This window comes from Primulina eburnea, chromosome 2 (assembly GCF_022965805.1).
Source record: "Primulina eburnea isolate SZY01 chromosome 2, ASM2296580v1, whole genome shotgun sequence".
NCBI classification, from domain to species: Eukaryota; Viridiplantae; Streptophyta; class Magnoliopsida; order Lamiales; family Gesneriaceae; genus Primulina; species Primulina eburnea.
In genome coordinates, this window is record NC_133102.1 from 38313025 (window position 1) to 38329257 (window position 16233).

The 16233-nt window shown below is 30.0% G+C and overlaps 1 protein-coding gene across 2 annotated transcripts in view; it reads right to left on the reverse strand.

Moving 5' to 3' along the window:
* Positions 1-16233, reverse strand: part of LOC140823105 (uncharacterized) — a 53547-nt gene that overhangs the window by 20757 nt on the left and 16557 nt on the right. The window lies entirely within an intron of this gene.

Sequence of the window (16233 nt, forward strand, 5' to 3'; positions counted from 1 at the left end):
ACTGAATGTTCTCAGTTTCAGTTGGAGCTAATTCAGTTGTTAACTGATTCACATTAGTTTGCTCCACTAAATGATTGTCAAGATTTGCTTCTAATTCAGCTGGTTGATCCAATATCTCAGGTTCAGATGTATGAAGGATATTTTGATTATTACGACTTTCGTCTGAGTCATCATCTTCCAGACTGATATCTGTAAATTGATCAGCTAGCTCAACTATCAGTTGGCTTATCAATTAGTGCCGTTTCATCAAAATCAACATGTGCAGATTCTTCAACATTTAAGGTTTTCTTATTAAATACTCTGTAAGCTATGCTAACTGATTAATATCCAAGGAAAATTCCTTCTGCAGATCTTGCATCAAAAGCCTTTAAATAATTTTTACCATTATCATGAATGAAGCATTTATAGCCAAATATTTTGAAGTAAGTGATTATGCTTTTTCTTCCATGCCAGATCTCTATTGGTGTTTTCATGTGGTTCTTATCAATCATCGATCTGTTCTGAGTATAGCATGCAGTGTTTACTGCTTCTGCCCAAAATCTTTGAGAAATACCAGAATCAGCAAGCATTGTTCTAGCAGCTTCTTTAAGAGTCCGATTTCTTCTCTCAGCTACACCGTTTTGCTGAGGTGTTCTTGCTGCTGAGAGCTCATGCTTGATTCCAGTATTTTCTAAAAAGCTTGAAAGTGTTTGATTGATGAATTCAGTTCCTCGATCAGATCTGATTCGATCAATTCCAACTGATTTTTCATTTAAAAGTCTTTTGAAGAGTTTAATCAGTTGTGCAGTCGTATGGTCTTTGGATTTGAGAAATATAACCCAAGTAAATCTTGAAAAGTCATCTACGACCACCAAGGTGTATTTCATTCCCCCTAAGCTCATGACTGGTATTGGACCAAAGAGATCCATGTGCAATAATTCTAAGCATCGGGATGAAGATTTACAGCCTTTGTTTTTGAAAGAGGATCGTACTTGTTTTCCATACTGACATGCTGAGCAAAGTTTTTCTTTTGAAAAATTTATTTTGGACAAACCAGTTACAAGTTCATGCTTACTCAGATAGGCAAGGGATTTAAAATTTAAATGATTTAACCTTTTATGCCACAACCAGTTTTGAGATGATTTAGATGCAATAAAGCATACTGGTGTATAAGGTTGATCATTCCAGCTGACTTTGTAAGTGTTTCCACACCTTTTGCCAGTTAGAATAATCTCTTCAGTTGAGTTTTTGACTGAACAGGAGTGTTTGTCAAACTGAACTGAGAATCCATTATCGCATAACTAACTAATACTTATCAGATTATACTTGAGATTCTCGACTAGTAAAACATCATTAATGGTGAAGTTACCATGGATAAGCTTACCCTTACCCACAGTTTTACCTTTGGAGTTATCCCCAAAACTGATGTTTGGACCAGTGTATTTGACCAGTTGAGATAATAAATTTGAATCTCCTGTCATATGTCGTGAACATCCACTGTCCAAATACCATATTGATCCAATGCTTGTACCTATTTTCTGCAATTATACACAAAATAAGATTTTGGTACCCTTTTTTTTATTTGGGTCCAAAGTTGATTAGTCCTTTAGGAATCCAGACTTGAATCAGTCTAACTGACCGTCCTGTTGATGTATTCCATATGATCCTTCCTTGTCTGTTTGTGCTTGGTGTATGGTGTGTGGATGATACAACATGTATTTTGCCCTTTTTCAACTGATTGTTCAACCGATATCTTTTCTGAACTGGCTTACTGTTGTAGTAGTTTGAGTAGCCATTTGAATATTTTCTGCTAAGAGTTTTTAGTTGCTGACTCCATGAGTCAGTCTTACTTTTTGGATTATACCCAATCCCACATCTCTTTCCTTTATTCATATTCTGAGATGGCTGTACAATCAGTTTACTCGACTCTGCTTGTTCTTGTACCATAACTGATTTTACAAAGTGAATATATTTCCCTTTGTTCATATTCAGTTTTGGTTGAGTATCTTGGGAAGACGAATCATCTTTACTACAGAATCCTAAACCAGTTTTATCTTCAACTGATTTATGAGAATTCTGTATATTAGTTAAAGCTTTAGATGATTTGTTCCAAGCCTGAATAAGCTCATTGTGCTTTGAATTTTCAAGCAACAATTTTTGAATCATTAATTGATCCCTGCTTCTTTCATTTCTGAGTTCAGCAATCTCCCTTTTCAGACTCAACATATCAACTGATTCATCAGTTTTTGTCTTATTGTCTTTGGGATCATCTTGCTTTGCTCTGATTTTTTCAAATGATAAGGCAAGCTTTTGATACTCACTGACCATGTCATGAAGAGTTGATATGAGTTCTTCTCTTGTAAAATCAGTTGAACTAAAATCAAATACATGCTGATAGTTTGATTGAACTTCTATGTTATCAGCCATCAGACATTTTACTTCTTCTTCATCCTCACTAGAACTGTAAGAACTTTCTAGTTCTGACTCTTCGCTGTCAGTTCTGCCCATTTGGCTTTGCTATCTTCAGCTAGGAGTACTTCATGTTTCTTTCTGTAAGGCTTCTTGTCGTCCTTAGATCTCTTCTTATGCTCATACACTTTCTTCTTTCTTTCAGTTGAGACTTGATTGTCCTTTTTCAGCTTGAGACAGTTAGCAATAAAGTGACCAGATTTGCCACAATTGTAACATACATTAGACTCTTCTCTAGAGTTGTTTCTTTGATAATTCTTCTGAAAATTTCCTTGATTTTTCCTCATGAATCTTCCAAATTTCTTAATGAATAGGGACATAGCATCATTGCTCAGTTGATCAGCAGCTTTCTCAACTGAACCAGTTGGTTCACTTCTAACAGCAGTCAAGGCAGTAGTTGCTGCTGGAGTAGATGGTTCCCCTTCTCGAGTTTGAAGTTCAAACTCATATGCTTTCAGGTCAGCAAATAAATCATGAAGTTCAATTTTGTTCAGATCTTTTGATTCCCTCATTGCCATAGTTTTGACATCCCATTCTTTGGGAAGTCCTCTGATTACTTCAACGCTACTTCTTTATTTGTATACACTTTTCCAAGTGCATTCAGTTCGTTGATGATACAGCTGGTTCTTTCATCATATTCGTGCATTGTTTCTCTAATCTTCATTCTGATGTTGTCGAACTTCTGCACAGCAACTGAAAGTTTGTTTTCCTTGGTTTGTTCATTGCCTTCGCAAAGTTGAATTAACTTCTCCCAAATTTCTTTGGCGGTTTTTCACATTTTGATTTTACTGAACGTTACTTTGTCCAGTGTCTTATACAATATGTCTTTTGCAACATTGTCTAGATTTGCCTTTCTCTTGTCCTCAGTAGTCCACTCATCTCTGGGCTTTTCAATTCGGTGAGGTGCCCCTTTAGTAATAGCAACAGCTGTGTTTGCTTTCAAAATCTTCATGGGTCCGTCGGTTATAACGTACCACATGTCATCGTCTTGTGCAGCTAGATGAGCCTGCATTCTTATTTTCCAATCATCGAAATCTTCTCTGGAGAACATAGGAATCTTATAGAATGAGGACATAGTGATCAGATTGAGTATAGATAGTCTTTGATAGGATATGCCTTGCTCTGATACCACTTGATAGGATCGGTTATTGACTAAGGAGTGTTTAGAAGGGGGGTTGAATAAACACTTCTATGAATTTAAAAGTTCTTTGAAAAAGATAGTTCAGTTTTATTACAAACTGAACTAAATATCCCGTCGGTCAATAACAATCAGTTAAACTGAATAAACAGTTGCGGAAAATAAACTGATTGAAAGATAGAATATCTAACTGAAAATGAAAGGCTGCAATAAAGACAACACAATATGTTTCTGGATGTTCGGAGATTTGAATAACTCCTACGTCACCCCTTCTATCTCAAGGATAGGATATTCACTAAAAGACTTTGATCGAGTACAACACTTGTACAGACCCACTTCAGTTAGGACTTATCTATTGCCTAAACTGAAACTCTTAGTATAATACAATGATCTCTGTAAGTAACTGAACTTTAGCACTTGTTGAATTATCAATATTACAGAGTGCTAGTTTGCTCAACTTGTAGCCTTGATTGCTACGAATAAGTCTAATAAGAGTGAACTGAGATTTTGACAAAGTAATAGCAAGTTTGAAATTGATAGATCGTTGTTGTTCTTCAACTGCTCTTTTGTCATATTTATAGACTTTTCTTTCAACGGTAACTTTGAATTTATGTATCTGTTGATTGCTTCTTCAATATTCCTTTGGGCAATGTTCTCTTCATTGATTGTGATATGGCGTCTTAAATGCAATAGTCGAAACACATTGTTCTATGTTGTAGTGATCGAGGTGCGACTTTCCATATTCAGTTGCTGATATGATATTTCCCGAGGTATCTTCAGTTGAGAGATTTTAATATTTTCGGCTGAATGTTTTAACTGATCAGTTCTCAACTGATCAGTTTGTGTTAACTGATTTCAGTTGATAAGTCCAGCTGCCGAATCAGCTGCCGAATTTGCTTTCGCGTATTAGATGATTTAATCGATTGATTTATGTTTTTGTCAAACTCCAGAATTTAGTTTCCAACAAGGCTGCAGGGGACTGAGGAACATATGCAAAGATGCACAGCTAAATTGCTCACTGAACAAGAAATCAGTCGCAAACCTACAAATTCAGTTGTTCTTCAGACGAAACTCATCTATGTTGGGTTGTTGGTTGATTTAATCATCAGCTGAACTACACGTGAGCCTAGTCAAATTCTGCTCGACCAGTTGGGTGAGCACAGAGGACAAGTCAGAAGCAGTTTAACTCGTTTCTCTAGCAAATGGAACTCACAACTGATGCAGCAGTTCAAGCTATCAAGACAACAAGCTGATGGTATATCCAGTTCTGTCACAGAAACCAACTGATATCGATGTTGTTTAAAATATATTATAGCTATAATCCTTCAGTTTTGGATGAAGACAACTCTTTCAAGTGGATTCCAGCTGTACGTGAATGTACAAAGCCATTATACAATTAAAGGACAATAATGGACGTTGCATCAGAGCATTAAAGACAAAACGCTTCAGAAGGGCATTCAAAAAGTCAAGACACAAAGTCCAAGAAGCCGATTCAAATGCAACGGATAAAATATTTGAGTCTCACTGTACGATCATTTTTCCCGCCTATATAAGGAAGATCAGTGAAGACTCAAAGAGAACATAATGAGAAGATAACCCAAGAAAAAGAGAGAAGGGCACGCTTCAAAGTTATATCAGCTTGAGAGAAGCATTCAGCCCAGTCGAGGGATCTCTTCACAGATATATCAGCTTCTATTAGAATCATATTTCCCTCAGTGTGTGAGAACAATCTTGTTCAATTCTCACACACAAAAACACTCTCATCACCCAAAAACAGTCTTGCACAAAGACGTTAAACTTGTGTATGTAGTCTTTGACACATAGATGTTAAAGAATTGTTGACTGGAAGATGTTCACTTCAGTTTTAGCTAGGAGTTCAGTTTAGGCAGTGGTTAAGTCTTAGCTGAGTGGGTTTGTACAAGTAGTTGTATAAATCAAAGTCTTCTAGTGGATCCTATCCGTGGAGATAGAAGGGGTGATGTAGGAGCAGTTGAAGTCTCCGAACATCCATAAACATATCTTGTGTACTTAACTGATTAGCTACTGCTTTAAAACTGTTTTGATCAGTTGGAGTATTTGTCAATTCAGTTGTCACCGTAACTGAACTGAAGAATGCAAAAACTAATCTAGTCTCCTTCAGTTAGTCAGTTTACATAAGATAAAATGTTTTCTAATATAACAGTATTCTTCACGAAAGATTACTTCGAGTTTCTTCCGCTTGGTTTTAACCAAACTCGATTTAATTCATCGGTGTTAATATTCTTAGAACACGAGCTATTGAAGCTCATGGGAGATTGTCGAGTGCGAGATGTCTTCGAAGGCACTAACACAAACCATGGTTTGCTAACATTATAAATTTTCTTGTGACAAATAAAATACCTTCTCATTGGAATTCACAATATAAGAATAAATTCTTGAAAGAGATAATAAAATTTATTGGGATGATCCTTACTTGTTTAAATATTGTTATGACCAAATTTTTCGACGATTCTTACACGACAATGAAGTAAGTAACGTTATTAAATTTTGTCTGTCTGAGGCATGTGGATGTCAATTTTCATCCAGTTAAACAACAATAAAAATATTACAATGTGAATTTTATTGGTCGTATTTATTCAAAGATACGTATTTATTTTGTTAATCTTGTGAAAACTGTCAGAAGATGAGATCAATTTCAAAACGAAATATGATGCCTATAAATTCAATCATAATTATTGAAATAGTTGGTAGTTGGGGGATATATTTATGAGTCCATTTTCATTATATTTTGTATTTACCAACATTTTAGTCGTTATTGATTAAGTTTCAAAATGGATTGAAGCAATTGCATGTAGACTAATGATCCTAAAGTTGTGATAAAATTTTAAAAGAAAATATTTTAGCTGGTTTTGAATACCTAGAGAAATAATTAGTGAAGAGAAAAGTCATTTTATAAATTAATCATTTTTTTGTTAAGAAAATATGGCATTACACACAAAATTTATACCCCATATCATCCTCAAAGTAATGATCAAGTTGAACTTAAAAATGAGAAATAAAACAAATTTTAGAAAAAACAGTTAATCCAAATCGAAAAGATTGGTCTTTAAGATTAACTGATATGATGCATCATGGGCATATATAACTGCATTTAAAATATTATTAGGGATGTCACCATATATGTTAGTTTTTGTTAAGCATTGTCATTCCGGTTGAACTTGAACATAAAGCTTATTGGGAAATTAAAACATTTAATATTAATTTAGATTATGCATCTAAATTAAGAAAATTGCAATTAAATGAACTTGAAGAATTAAAAAATGATGCATATGAAAATTCAAAGATTTATAAAGATAAAACTAAAGCTTCATGATAAAAATATTATGAAAATCATTTGAAATTGGACAAAAAGTTTTACTTTATAATTCTCATTTGCATTTATTTCCAGGAAAACAAAGATCGAGATGGTCAGGACCATTTATAGTTAAATTTGTTTATCCTCATAGTGCTGTTGATATTGAAAATCTTAAAAATAATGATTTGTTTAAAGTTAATGGACTTAAGCCTTTTATAGGAAATGAAATTCCTAAGAATGAGTTTATGCCTTTATATAATTCACAATAGTTGTTTGATATTTTCATTTTGTTTCTGCAGATTCTAGTTCATTTATCGATTAAGTGGCAGATAACGGTACTTCGTGACAGTCTAAGTCGGTTTCTTCAATTTTCCCAAAATAATAATAATAATAATAATAAATTTTAAATGAATTACAAGAACAGATTGAAAGAAAAACCTTTCAAATAAATTCTTTAAAAGAAGAAATAAAATTTCTTACAATAGATGATAAATTACAGAATCCTAAATTACAGGAAAAAATAAAAATCATTTATAATAAATTTTCATTAGAAATAGGTAATGATCTTCCAAATGCTTTTTGGAATAGAAAAAAGCATATTATATCTCTTCCATATGAAGAGAATTTTGAGGAAAAAAATATTCCAACCAAGGCTCGTCCTTGTCAAATGAATTCTGAATATTTAGAATTATGCAAGAATGAAATTCATTCTTTGTTAGATAAAGGTTTAATAAAACCTTCTCAATCTCCTTGGTCATGTACTGCTTTCTATGTTAATAAACATTCTGAACAAGAAAGAGGTGTTCCAAGATTGGTTATAAATTATAAACCTTTGAATAAGGTTTTGAAATGGATTAGGCATCCTATTCCTAATAAAAAAGATTTATTAGACAGATTAGTTCATGCAATTATATTCTCAAAATTTGATTTAAAATCAGGATTTTGGCAGATTCAAGTAAAAGAATCTGATAGATATAAAACTGCTTTTAATGTTCCTATAGGACATTATGAATGGACAGTAATGCCATTTGGCCTTAAAAATGCCCCTTCAGAATTTCAACAAATAATGAATGATATTTTTTATAACTATAGCAATTTTATAATTGTTTATATAGATGATATCTTAGTATTTTCTAATGATATTGAAACACATTTTAAACATTTAGAAATGTTTAAAAATATTGTTATTCAAAATGGATTAGTTATTTCAAAATCTAAAATGATTTTATTTCAAACTAATATTCGTTTTCTTGGTCATATGATTGAAAAAGGAAAAATAATTCCTATTCAAAGAAGTATTGAGTTTGGATCAAAATTTCCTGATATAATAACTGATAAAACTCAGTTGCAAAGATTTTTAGGAAGTTTAAATTATATTTCTCCTTATATTCAAAATCTTACTAAAGATTCTGCTATCTTATATGATAGACTAAAGAAAAATCCTTTACCTTGGACAGATAAGCATACTAGAGCTGTTCAGATTATTAAAGATAAAGTTAAAAATCTTCCTTGTCTTATGCTGGCAAATCCCTTATGGGATAAGATTGTAGAAACAGATGCTTCTGATATAGGTTTTGGTGGAATTTTGAAACAAAAAGATCCCCAAACTAAACAAGAATATCTTATAAGATTTTATTCTGGGAAATAGAATAATGCCCAGAAAAATTACTCCACAATAGCAAAAGAAATCTTAGCTATTGTTAGATGCATTTTAAAATTTCAAGATGATTTATACAATCAAAAGTTTATTATAAAAACTGACTGCAAATCTGCAAAATTTATGTTTAATAAAGATTTTAAACATGATGTGTCTAAGCAAATGTTTGCTAGATGGCAGGCTCATTTAGCTCCTTTTGATTTTGAGATCATTTATAAAAAAGGTGAAGATAATCACTTACCAGATTTTTTAACTCGAGAATATTTATCTTAATGTTTTCATTTACATATATGTACTCTCGAGGTAGAGGAGAGTCCTCTTATAGAGGGCGAGGTGGCAGGGGAAAACCCCTAATATAATAGCACAGCATGGCAAACAGAGGCTAATAGCCCAAAACTTATCAAGTTCATCAGCCAGTAATACTGAGCAGAATGAGTTATACAATGAATTTCAAGAATTCTTGAAACAAAAGCAGAAGAATAATTTAGATTCTCAGTCTTAAGCATCATATGCTAATATCATCAAAGAAGATGATAATGATTCAGCTCTTTATACAGAGACTAAACATCGTGAATTAATTCTTCTTATAGAAGAAAAAGATCTCCAATGGGAAAAGACTCCATGGACTATCATGGACAGATACTTTACCAATACATCATATGTATATGGTGCTTATAAGCAAAGAGGATTTTATGAAAATCTTCTCATTTCTACAAAAGTGTTGATATAACTCACTTTTTTAGTAATACTCAACAGAAAGGAAGTTATAACTTCTCAAAATTCATTATCAAAAAGATTATATCTATTGAGGAATGGGGTATATCTCCATTAGTTGAAAAAGAATTTTATTCTGAACCTCATAAAATGAGTTTCAAATTCAATTTTTGGGACTATGTTGAGAGATTTAATAAAACTCTATTTTATGAAAATGAAAAGAAGAAACATACTTGGTTTCTGAAAATTTGTGAAAACATTTTTCACCATCCTATTCCAAATTGGTTTTATATATGGTGGAAAATATTTGGTCCATCTGCAAAAATTTTGCCAGAGATTTTTATAAAACCTATGAATACATGGTTAAACGTGGCTCCATGCATAAAGAAATCTTTTTCTGATCATTGGATTGATGGCAAGACTTTATGTCTATTCTTCATGGAATTTGGAATTCCATGGATCTGGAGATGGCAACCAGAATGTGATTATACTGAGGAAGGTATCCCTTGCTTAAAAAGAGTCAGTTATACTAAATTCTGGGATAAAATGTTACGCTAAGATCCAGCAACTGGAAAACTTCATGGTCATGAAACTCTTCTCACTATGGAGGAAAAAATTTCTTTATATCAGAAAGAATTTCTTAATCAACAGGAAAAAAGAGAAAGACTCTATGAGTCCCTTCAAGATCTTGACTCAGAAATATTCTGATATCTATTCTAAAGAAAAGATGATTGAAGTATACATTGAAGAAATGAAAAAGGATTTATATTCCAACATTGGATGTTCCGATTCAAAATCAGACAAATCAATGGCTTCTGAATCAAGTGCAAATCAATTCATTCATTTAATGAATATGCAGGATGCTCAAGACCTTGAGGATGATATTCCTCAATTTTCTCAAATAAATAATATTTTTGAGAATTTGAAGAATTCTTTGAAAGAAAATATTAAAGAAGATTAAAATTGTCAGATGAAGAATCTGAAGATGGTGGAATATCACATCTCATCATGGCATATCATGACAAAAAGTGGGTGTCATAACACTATAGACTTTTTGAATTTATAGCATGTTACTATTTGCTTTAATAAAGCTTGTACTATTTACTTTAATAAAGTATTGTACTATTTTTATTTTAAGATGGAATCCGGGGTTTGATGTCCGGCTCTTCTATCTATATATAGATTACTTCTGTGTTCTTAGGAGGATACGGTTGAGTTTGCTCCCCTCTCTACTCTCTCTTGTATACAACCCTTCTGAAGTATATCAATAAAAGTTTGAAGTTCTGCTTATAACTTTGTAAGTTTACTGTGTTTTTTTTTATTTTGTTTTAATTTTTGTTTTTAATTTTATATTTCAGAGATTAGCCTGAATGACAGGCTAAAGCATTTGTGTTAAATTATTTTTCTTACTATGACATGATCTATATTTATTTGTAACTTGGAATCAGATTGATATAATAAAAGATTTATTTAAATTTCTGTAATTTAATGTAATATAAGAGTCTTTGGTTAGAACATAAGGTAAGAAGATGAACCAGGAAATAGTAAACACAAGGTTCGAGTTTATCCGAGAAAAATAAATTCATGTTGTAGCCCTTTAGCCTTCTTAGCCGAGAAATGGCGTTTAAGGCGTTTATGGGTGATTTTTTATGAATTTATGATTCTTTGGGCCCTCGATAAATCCTCTGTTGTTTAATTTCTCTGGTATATCTTTCGTAAATCCTTTTATGTTTTGTAAAATTCCAAGCAAGAATCTTATATTCATGATTATTCTGGAGTTTAAATTTCTCCTTTTCTTAGCTCAATTTGAGTTGAAGATGGTATATAGGCTGGAAACCAATAATCTCCATGTGTGCGAAAGCCACTATGGAAAAGTTTGGTAAAACAATGCCACGTATCAGATTCCTCTTTGATTCCAAGCCACAGATGGTATCAGAGCCATGGATATAGTCTGGTTAATAATTTAACACTTTTTATTCAAATGAATATTTTCAGTTTAAAAGAAACTGTTCATAACAGCTTAAATGAAGAATATGATTTACCTGAAAATTTAGATTTATTGAATAAATGGGCTATTCCTAAGATAGATTCTAAAATGATCTATAAGTTAGGAACCTTTGAAAAAATTGGTTTTAAACAAGTAGTTAAAACTACAGAATCATCAGTACCTCTTCATAATGAAGAAATGGTAATTAGATTGTTAAATAATAAGGATATTATGCCTTATATGAAAAATTATAAATTTATTCATATAGGATTAATTCAAATTGCTTTTAGACCTTTAACTTTAGAAGGTTTACCAGAAAGTTTTATAGCAGCTTTAAGAGATGGTAGAAATTTGAATTGGAAACAATCCCTAATGGGAATAATTCAATCTAGTCTGGCTCATGGTCCAGTTTATTTTGATGTTTATCCAAATTTATCTTTATCTTTGTCTGATATTAATATATTAAATTCTTTAACATTAAATGTTAAAACTCATGGTTATAATTATACTATTGGAACAGAAGTAATATGTATCTGTTATCGTATTTATTATAAACCATTATTTACACTGAATCCGATGTGTAAAAGAATAGATAAAAAATTAAATGAAACTATTCTAATAGAAACTAATTTCAATAGATCTAATATTACAACCCGTAGATCTATAAAATGGGAAGAAATAGAATTTCCGAAAAACTGGATAATTGAACAAGCTGTTCCTAGAAATCCTATAATAAATAGAGATTTACAACAAGTTATTCAAAATAATGAAGGATCTGTTCAAATACAATTTAATAATGAACAAAGAAGATTATTACCATCTTCTATTTATGCTAGATCAAGATCTAGTCATTCTTTTATTTCTCCTCTAGATTATATGGTAGATATACCACAAACTTCTAGAGCATCTACTTCTCAAGTTAGAGAAGAATTAGAATCTACTAATACAGTAGATGATTTAATTATAAATCAGAATAATATAGTTCATAAAAGTAACTTTCAAAAAGTTAGAGAAACTGATACTGTTTCAGAAATGAATTTTAGTATTTAATGGATAATAAAGCTAAAATTGATTTTACTAAAGGATCTTCTGCTAGAGCAAAGATCAATGCAGAATTTTATTTACCCAAATGGGAATCTTTCAGAGATTGGTACTTTAAAAGTTTTTCTGAAGAAGAATTTGAATATATTGTTTCAACATTTTATAAATATTGTGAAAACCAGAATAAATTAATACATTTTGTTCCTTGGTTTTTCAAAACATTTATTATAGATTATATTTCTATTCTTGAAAGAAATTATAAACTTTCTTCAGGACAGATTCAAAAATCTGTTTATCCTACTCAACAATCTTTTATTATAGAAAAGAATAATAAAATTTTAAATTTTACTGCTTTTTCAAAATTATTTGAAAATGATATGTTACAAATTACTGTTAAACATATAAATCAGATAATTGAAAAACAGAATTATACAAATTTATATCTTACGATTATAGGAGAAGAGATTAATTCTCTTAAAGATCGTATTGATAAAATTATTTTAGCTATCAATAAAATAAAACCAGATGTTCATATAGAAGAACCAGAAAAGAATATAGTTTCTGTTGCTACTTCTTCTATACAATCACCTCCTGATATTAAGGATTTTAAATTTAAATCTTCTATTTCTGATATAGAAAAATTATTAGAAGAAAAATTTAGAAATCTTAATTTAAATACTCTTAATGAAGAGTTTGAAGAATTAGAGAAAATTAATAATCATTCTGAGGAAGAAATTAATAAAATTAAATGGGCTGATAGACCTACTACATCCAAATATTATTATAATAAACCCACTCCTATGGATGTCCTTATTGAAGAAAATGAATATATTTTCGCTAATAGTTATAATGGGAAAAACATTTATGAATGGAATATAGATGGTTTTAGTGATAGGCAAATCTATAATACTGCTTACAGAATGCTTATGTATAGTACTGTGTGTAAATCATCAGGGTAATACTGACAAAAATATTGCTAAAATGATAACTAGCAGGATTTACTGGCCAACTTAAAGGTTGGTGGGATAATTATTTACATTATTCACAAAAAGATGAAATCTTTAATTCCATAAAAATGGAAAATAATATTCAATCAGAAAATGTAGTATATACATTAATACTAACTATGATTGAACATTTCACAGGAAAATTCACTGATAATAGTGAACAAATTAGAACTTTATTAAGTAATCTAAAATGTAAAACACTTACTGATTTTAGATGGTATAAAGATTCTTTCTTATCTCGTATTTATGAGATTCCAGACTGTAATAATAGTCTTTGAAAGTTAAATTCATAGATGGCTTACCTTTCTTATTTGCTGAAAGGGTTAGAAAAGTATTAAGAAAGGATGATATAAATATCTCTTATGATAATTATACTTACGGTAATTTAATAAATACCTGTATTCAAGAGGGTTTAGCTCTCTGTAATGAATTAAAATTAAATAATCAAATTAAAAGACAGAATTTACTAGAGAAAAAACAGCTAGGTAAATTTTGTGATCAATTTGGTATGGACTTACCTAATAAAGGTAAGAAGAAAATTAAAGATAAGGATGATAAGATTTATAGGAAAAGACATTTGTCTGAAAGACAAAAAGAAAGAAAGAAGAAAAGAAAAGAAATTCGTGAATCAGCTAAAGCTGATAGGAAAAAAGATAAATACAAAAACAAATTAATAATTTGTAGAAAATGTAAAAAGCCAGGACATTATGCTAATCAATGTTGGGCTAAAAACATAATTAATAATTTAGATATAGATGATAATCTAAAAGAAACATTATTTAAAATAATAATGGATTCTAATAATAATTCTGATAGTGAAACTGAGAATTCTTCAGAATCTTACAATTCAGAATAAATTTGGGATAATGAATCAGACATTTCTGATTTAGAAGAATGCAATAATTGTATACAAGGAAAATCTTGTATTAATCCTATAGAGGATAATAATAAAAATGATGAGTTTTATAAACTTATGTCTCAATTTCAAGATTTAAATATTAATGTTTTAACTAACAATAATATTTTAGAATTCCTTAAAATGATTAAGGATCCAATATTAAAATCTACTATCATAGATCAAATGGAGAATACTGCTTCAACAAGTAACAATGATAATAACATTCTTGTTAAACAAGAACAAGCTTATTCTATGAAAGAAGTTAAAAATCTTTTACAGAAGAAATATAGCCAACAAAATCCAGTTACTATACAGGATTTAGTTAAAGAGATTGATAATCTTAAACAACAAGTAAAATTTTTACATGATAACAATAATAGTTTAAATTATCGTATTTCAGTTATTGAAAATAATAATAATTCAATTTCTGAAAGTTTTGAAAATATTCAAAATATTTCATTTCCTGATAATAATCAGAAACATTTATCTGTTTTGAGTATGATAATATCTCAAAAATGGTATACTAATATTACTTTATTAATTGATAATTCTCTCAAAATAGATAAATGTTTCTGATTATTATCAGGAAATGAAATATTTTGAATATTTTCAAAACTTTCAGAAATTGAATTATTATTATTTTCAATAACTGAAATACGATAATTTTAACTATTATTGTTATCATGTAAAAATTTTACTTGTTGTTTAAGATTATCAATCTCTTTAACTAAATCCTGTATAGTAACTGGATTTTGTTGGCTATATTTCTTCTGTAAAAGATTTTTAACTTCTTTCATAGAATAAGCTTGTTCTTGTTTAACAAAAATGTTATTATCATTGTTACTTGTTGAAGCAGTATTCTCCATTTGATCTATGATAGTAGATTTTAATATTGGATCCTTAATCATTTTAAGGAATTCTAAAATATTATTGTTAGTTAAAACATTAATATTTAAATCTTGAAATTGAGACATAAGTTTATAAAACTCATCATTTTTATTATTATCCTCTATAGGATTAATACAAGATTTTCCTTGTATACAATTATTGCATTCTTCTAAATCAGAAATGTCTGATTCATTATCCCAAATTTCTTCTGAATTGTAAGATTCTGAAGAATTCTCAGTTTCACTATCAGAATTATTATTAGAATCCATTATTATTTTAAATAATGTTTCTTTTAGATTATCATCTATATCTAAATTATTAATTTTGTTTTTAGCCCAACATTGATTAGCATAATGTCCTGGCTTTTTACATTTTCTACAAATTATTAATTTGTTTTTGTATTTATCTTTTTTCCTATCAGCTTTAGCTGATTCACGAATTTCTTTTCTTTTCTTCTTTCTTTCGTTTTGTCTTTCAGACAAATGTCTTTTCTTATAAATCTTATCATCCTTATCTTTAATTTTCTTCTTACCTTTATTAGGTAAGTCCATACCAAATTGATCACAAAATTTACCTAGCTGTTTTTTCTCTAGTAAATTCTGTCTTTTAATTTGATTATTTAATTTTAATTCATTACAGAGAGCTAAACCCTCTTGAATACAGGTATTTATTAAATTACCGTAAGTATAATTATCATAAGAGATATTTATATCATCCTTTCTTAATACTTTTCTAACCCTTTCAGCAAATAAGAAAGGTAAGCCATCTATGAATTTAGCTTTCCAAAGACTATTATTACAGTCTGGAATCATAAATACGAGATAAGAAAGTATCTTTATACCATCTAAAATCAGTAAGTGTTTTACATTTTAGATTACTTAATAAAGTTCTAATTTGTTCACTATTATCAGTGAATTTTCCTGTGAAATGTTCAATCATAGTTAGTATTAATGTATATACTACATTTTCTGATTGAATATTATTTTCCATTTTTATGGAATTAAAGATTTCATCTTTTTGTGAATAATGTAAATAATTATCCCACCAACCTTTAAGTTGGCCAGTAAATCCTGCTGTTATCATTTTAGCAATATTTTTGTCAGTATTACCTGATGATTTAC